We start from the raw sequence: 6,340 nt of genomic DNA, 5'->3' as shown, positions 1-6,340 counted from the left end.
GTATCGATTTTATTTTATTTTTACTGTCGGAAAAGGAGAAACGGGATGTTTAAAAAAAGTACTTGAAGATTCTGTCTCCTAATAAAGAGACGGTAAATCATAAGAGAGAGGATGACTGCATTATAATTTAGGTCAACCACCGATAAGAAAACGATTCCACGAGAATCTAAAGTGAAAAAGCTTACGGCACCTGGTATTCCCAGGCGGTCTCCCATCCAAGTACTAACCAGGCCCGCCCCTGCTTAGCTTCCGAGATCGGACGAGATCGGGCGTTCTCAGGGTAGTATGGCCGTAAGCCACATGGTTACCTGAAAAGCAAAATTTTATATTTAAAAAATATCATATTTCGCTTAAAAATATCTCGAGCGGATCGCGTCATCTTTATTCTCCAATTGTTGGCTAGTCTATTTTGGATTTTTTTGTGTGGATGATGCGAACTTTGAGGTCCACACAATAATGTGCAATAATTACGAATCATTTAAAAATCCATACCTTTGTATCCTTAGCCTCGAGCCAATTAAAAGCACTGATGTGATAAAATTGTGACGTATCACGTGATACTCATATATATATATATATATATAGATATATATATGTCGATATATGTGTGTATCGATTTTATTTTATTTTTACTGTCGGAAAAGGAGAAACGGGATGTTTAAAAAAAGTACTTGAAGATTCTGTCTCCTAATAAAGAGACGGTAAATCATAAGAGAGAGGATGACTGCGTTATAATTTAGGTCAACCACCGATAAGAAAACGATTCCACGAGAATCTAAAGTGAAAAAGCTTACGGCACCTGGTATTCCCAGGCGGTCTCCCATCCAAGTACTAACCAGGCCCGCCCCTGCTTAGCTTCCGAGATCGGACGAGATCGGGCGTTTCAGGGTAGTATGGCCGTAAGCCACATGGTTAGATGAAAAGCTAAATTTATATTTAAAAAATATCATATTTCGCTTAGAAATATCTCGAGCGGATCGCGTCATCTTTCTTCTCCAATTGTTGGCTGGTCTATTTTGGATTTTTTTTGTGTGGATGATGCGAACTTTGAGGTCCACACAATAATGTGCAATAATTACGAATCATTTAAAATCCATACCTTTGTATCCTTAGCCTCGAGCCAATTAAAAGCACTGATGTGATAAAATTGTGACGTATCACGTGATACTCATATATATATATATATTATATATATATAATTAGTATTTATTATATATATATATTATATATATTATATATCTAGATATATATATATGTCGATATATGTGTGTATCGATTTTATTTTATTTTTACTGTCGGAAAGAGAAACGGGATGTTTAAAAAAAGTACTTGAAGATTCTGTCTCCTAATAAAGAGACGGTAAATCATAGAGAGAGGATGACTGCGTTATAATTTAGGTCAACCACCGATAAGAAAACGATTCACGAGAATCTAAAGTGAAAAAGCTTACGGCACCTGGTATTCCCAGGCGGTCTCCCATCCAAGTACTAACCAGGCCCGCCCCTGCTTAGCTTCCGAGATCGGACGAGATCGGGCGTTTTCAGGGTAGTATGGCCGTAAGCACATGGTAGATGAAAAGCTAAATTTTATATTAAAAAAATATCATATTTCGCTTAGAATATCTCGAGCGGATCGCGTCATCTTCTTCTCCAATTGTTGGCTGGTTATTTGGATTTTTTTTTGTGTGGATGATGCGAACTTGAGGTCCACACAATAATGTGCAATAATTACGAATCTAAGAAGCACTGATTCCGCGAGAATCTAAAAGTGAAAAAGCTACACAGCCCTGATGTATCCAGTGGTACTTTTTATCCTTAGCCTCGCGCCAATTAAACGCACTGATGTGATAAAATTGATGCCGTATCACGTGATACTCATATATATAATATAATTATATATATATATCTATATATATATATTTTATATAGATATCATCATATATATATATATAGATAATATATATGTTCGATATATAGTGTGTTATCGATTTTATTTTATTTTACTGTCGTAAAAGGAGAAACGGATTGTTTAAAGAAAAGTACTTGAAGATTCTGCTCCTAATAAAGAGACGTAAATCACTGAAGATTCTGTCCTCCTAATAAAGAGACGGTAAATCATAAGAGATGAGGAGACTGCGTTATAATTTTTAGGTCACCCACCGATAAGAAAAACGATTCACGAGAATCAGTATGGCCGGCAATTAAAGCACTGATTGAGAAAATTGTGACGTATCACGTGATACTCATATATATATAAGATATTAGATATTTATATAATTTATTTATTATATATCTATATATAATATAGATATAGATTATATCATATGTCGATATATGTGTGTATCGATTTATTTTATTTTTTTACTGTCGGAAAAGGAGAAACGGGCTGTTTTAAAAAAAGTACTTAGATTCTGTCTCCTAATAAAGAGACGGTAAATCATTAAGAGAGAGATGACTGCGGTTATAATTTAGTCAACCACCGATAAGAAAACGCTTTCCACGAGAATCTAAAGTGAAAAAGCTTACTGCACCTGGTATCGCCAGGCGGTCTCCCCTCCAAGTACAGGTCCACACAATAATGTGCAATAATTACGTATCATTTAAAAATCCATACCTTCGTATCCTTAGCCTTGAGCCAATTAAAAGCACTGATGTGATAAAATTGTGACGTATCACGTGATACTAATATATCTATATATATATATATCTATATATATATATATATATAGATATATGTGTGTATAGATTTTTATTTTTTTTTTACTGTCGGAAAAGGAGAAACGGGATGTTTAAAAAAGGTACGTGAAGATTCTGTCTCCTAATAAAGAGACGGTAAGTCATAAGAGAGAGAATGACTGCATTATAATTTAGGTCAACCACCGATAAGAAAACGATTCCACGAGAATCTAAAGTGAAAAAGCTTACAGCACCTGGTATTCCCAGGCGGTCTCCCATCCAAGTGCCAACCAGGCCCACCCCTGCTTAGCTTCCGAGATCAGATGAGATCGGGCGTTCTCAGGGTAGTATGGCCGTAAGCCACATGGTTACCTGAAAAGCAACATTTTATATTTAAAAAATATCATATTTCGCTTAAAAATATTTCCAGCGGATCGCGTCATCTTTATTCTCCAATTGTTGGCTGGTCTATTTTGGATTTTTTTTGTGTGGATGATGCGAACTTTGAGGTCCACACAATAATGTGCAATAATTACGTAATCATCATTTAAAAAATCCATACCTTTGTATCCTAGCCTCGAGCCAATAATTAAAAGCACTGATGTGATAAATTGTGACGTATCTCGTGATACTAATATAATAATATATATATATATATATATATATATAGATATATGTGTGTATCGATTTTATTTTATTTACTGTCGGAAAAGGAGAAACGGGATGTTTAAAAAAGGTACTTGAAGATTCTGTCTCCTAATAAAGAGACGGTAAATCATAAGAGAGAGGATGACTGCATTATAATTTCGGTCAACCACCGATAAGAAAACGATTCCACGAGAATCCAAAGTGAAAAACTTATGGGACCTGGTATTCCCAGGCGGTCTCCCATCCAAGTACTAACCAGGCCCACCCCTGCTTAGCTTCAGAGATCGGGTTTCCTCAGGGTAGTATGGCCGTAAGCCACATGGTGACCTGAAAAGCAAAATTTTATATTTAAAAAATATCATATTTCGCTTAAAAATATCTCGAGCGGATCGCATCATCTTTATTCTCCAATTGTTGGCTGGTCTATTTTGGATTTTTTGTGTGTGGATGATGCGAACTTTGAGGTCCACACAATAATGTGCAATAATTACGAATCATTTAAAAATCCATACCTTTGTATCCTTAGCCTCGAGCCAATTAAAAGCACTGATGTGATAAAATTGTGACGTATCACGTAATACTAATATATATATATATATATATATATATATATATATATATATATATATATATATATGTGTATATCGATTTTATTTTATTTTTACTGTCGGAAAAGGAGAAACGGGATGTTTAAAAAAGGTACTTGAAGATTCTGTCTCCTAATAAAGAGACGGTAAATCATAAGAGAGAGGATGACTGCATTATAATTTAGGTCAACCACCGATAAGAAAACGATTCCACGAGAATCTAAAGTGAAAAAGCTTACGGCACCTGGTATTCCCAGGCGGTCTCCCATCCAAGTACTAACCAGGCCCGCCCCTGCTTAGCTTCCGAGATCGGGCGTTCTCAGGGTAGTATGGCCGTAAGCCACATGGTTACCTGAAAAGCAACATTTTATATTTAAAAAATATCATATTTCGCTTAAAAATATCTCAAGCGGATCGCGTCATCTTTATTCTCCAATTGTTGGCTGGTCTATTTTGGATTTTTTTTTGTGTGGATGATGCGAACTTTGAGGTCCACACAATAATGTGCAATAATTACGAATCATTTAAAAATCCATACCTTTGTATCCTTAGCCTCGAGCCAATTAAAAGCACTGATGTGATAAAATTGTGACGTATCACGTGATACTAATATATATATTTCTATCTCTCTCTCTCTCTCTCTCTCTCTCTCTCTCTCTCTCTCTATATATATATATATATATATATATATATATATACATATATATACATATATATATATAGATATATGTGTGTATCAATTTTATTTTATTTTTACTGTCGGAAAAGGAGAAACGGGATGTTTAAAAAAGCTACTTGAAGATTCTGTCTCCTAATAAAGAGACAGTAAATCATAAGAGAGAGGATGACTGCATTATAATTTCGGTCAACCACCGAAAAGAAAACGATTCCACGAGAATCTAAAGTGAAAAAGCTTACGGCACCTGGTATTCCCAGGCGGTCTCCCATCCAAGTACTAACCAGGCTCGCCCCTACTTAGCTTCCGAGATCGGGCGTTCTCAGGGTAGTATGGCCATAAGCCACATGGTTACCTCAAAAGCAACATTTTATATGTAAAAAATATCATATTTCGCTTAAAAATATCTCGAGCGGATCGCGTCATCTTTATTCTCCAATTGTTGGCTGGTCTATTTTGGATTTTTTTTTGTGTGGATGATGCGAACTTTGAGGTCCACACAATAATGTGCAATAATTACGAATCATTTAAAAATCCATACCTTTGTATCCTTAGCCTCGAGCCAATTAAAAGCACTGATGTGATAAAATTGTGACGTATCACGTGATACTAATATATATATATATATATATATATATATATAGATATATGTGTGTATCGATTTTATTTTATTTTTACTGTCGGAAAAGGAGAAACGGGATGTTTAAAAAAGGTACTTGAAGATTCTGTCTCCTAATAAAGAGACGGTAAATCATAAGAGAGAGGATGACTGCATTATAATTTCGGTCAACCACCGATAAGAAAACGATTCCACGAGAATCTAAAGTGAAAAACTTATGGGACCTGGTATTCCCAGGCGGTCTCCCATCCAAGTACTAACCAGGCCCACCCCTGCTTAGCTTCAGAGATCGGGTTTCCTCAGGGTAGTATGGCCGTAAGCCACATGGTGACCTGAAAAGCAAAATTTTATATTTAAAAAATATCATATTTCGCTTAAAAATATCTCGAGCGGATCGCATCATCTTTATTCTCCAATTGTTGGCTGGTCTATTTTGGATTTTTTGTGTGTGGATGATGCGAACTTTGAGGTCCACACAATAATGTGCAATAATTACGAATCATTTAAAAATCCATACCTTTGTATCCTTAGCCTCGAGCCAATTAAAAGCACTGATGTGATAAAATTGTGACGTATCACGTGATACTAATATATATATATATATATATAGATATATATATATATATAGATAGATATATAGATATATGTGTATCGATTTTATTTTATTTTTACTGTCGGAAAAGGAGAAACGGGATGTTTAATAAAGCTACTTGAAGATTCTGTCTCCTAATAAAGAGACGGTAAATCATAAGAGAGAGGATGACTGCATTATAATTTCGGTCAACCACCGATAAGAAAACGATTCCACGAGAATCTAAAGTGAAAAAGCTTACGGCACCTGGTAATCCCAGGCGGTCTCCCATCCAAGTACTAACCAGGCCCGCCCCTGTTTAGCTTCCGAGATCGGGCGTTCTCAGGGTAGTATGGCCGTAAGCCACATGGTTACCTGAAAAGCAACATTTTATATTTAAAAAATATCATATTTCGCTTAAAAATATCTCAAGCGGATCGCGTCATCTTTATTCTCCAATTGTTGGCTGGTCTATTTTGGATTTTTTTTTGTGTGGATGATGCGAACTTTGAGGTCCACACAATAATGTGCAATAATTACGAATCATTTAAAAATCCATACCTT

General features: G+C 35.5%; 4 non-coding genes and 5 pseudogenes across 4 annotated transcripts; all 9 read right to left on the bottom strand.

Moving 5' to 3' along the window:
* Positions 1-178: 178 nt before the first annotated feature.
* LOC133398968 (5S ribosomal RNA) lies at positions 179-297 on the bottom strand. Its single transcript, XR_009768140.1, has one exon. It is a non-coding gene; the product is annotated as a 5S ribosomal RNA (ribosomal RNA).
* A 490-nt stretch (positions 298-787) lies between these two features.
* On the bottom strand, positions 788-905 carry LOC133398969 (5S ribosomal RNA). The gene has a single exon (XR_009768141.1). It is a non-coding gene; the product is annotated as a 5S ribosomal RNA (ribosomal RNA).
* Positions 906-1,443: 538 nt separating this feature from the next.
* LOC133398963 (5S ribosomal RNA) lies at positions 1,444-1,562 on the bottom strand. Its single transcript, XR_009768139.1, has one exon. It is a non-coding gene; the product is annotated as a 5S ribosomal RNA (ribosomal RNA).
* Positions 1,563-2,917: 1,355 nt separating this feature from the next.
* On the bottom strand, positions 2,918-3,036 carry LOC133398970 (5S ribosomal RNA). Its single transcript, XR_009768142.1, has one exon. It is a non-coding gene; the product is annotated as a 5S ribosomal RNA (ribosomal RNA).
* Positions 3,037-3,530: 494 nt separating this feature from the next.
* LOC133398967 (5S ribosomal RNA) lies at positions 3,531-3,639 on the bottom strand (annotated as a pseudogene).
* Positions 3,640-4,142: 503 nt separating this feature from the next.
* LOC133398971 (5S ribosomal RNA) lies at positions 4,143-4,251 on the bottom strand (annotated as a pseudogene).
* Positions 4,252-4,821: 570 nt separating this feature from the next.
* On the bottom strand, positions 4,822-4,930 carry LOC133398965 (5S ribosomal RNA; annotated as a pseudogene).
* A 487-nt stretch (positions 4,931-5,417) lies between these two features.
* Positions 5,418-5,526, bottom strand: LOC133398966 (5S ribosomal RNA; annotated as a pseudogene).
* A 505-nt stretch (positions 5,527-6,031) lies between these two features.
* LOC133398964 (5S ribosomal RNA) lies at positions 6,032-6,140 on the bottom strand (annotated as a pseudogene).
* Between the last annotated feature and the right edge of the window lie 200 nt (positions 6,141-6,340).

This window comes from Phycodurus eques, unplaced genomic scaffold (assembly GCF_024500275.1).
Source record: "Phycodurus eques isolate BA_2022a unplaced genomic scaffold, UOR_Pequ_1.1 contig_696, whole genome shotgun sequence".
Taxonomy (NCBI): Eukaryota; Metazoa; Chordata; class Actinopteri; order Syngnathiformes; family Syngnathidae; genus Phycodurus; species Phycodurus eques.
Note: the sequence above shows the minus strand (reverse complement) of the source record. Positions and strands in the feature narration are given on the sequence as shown.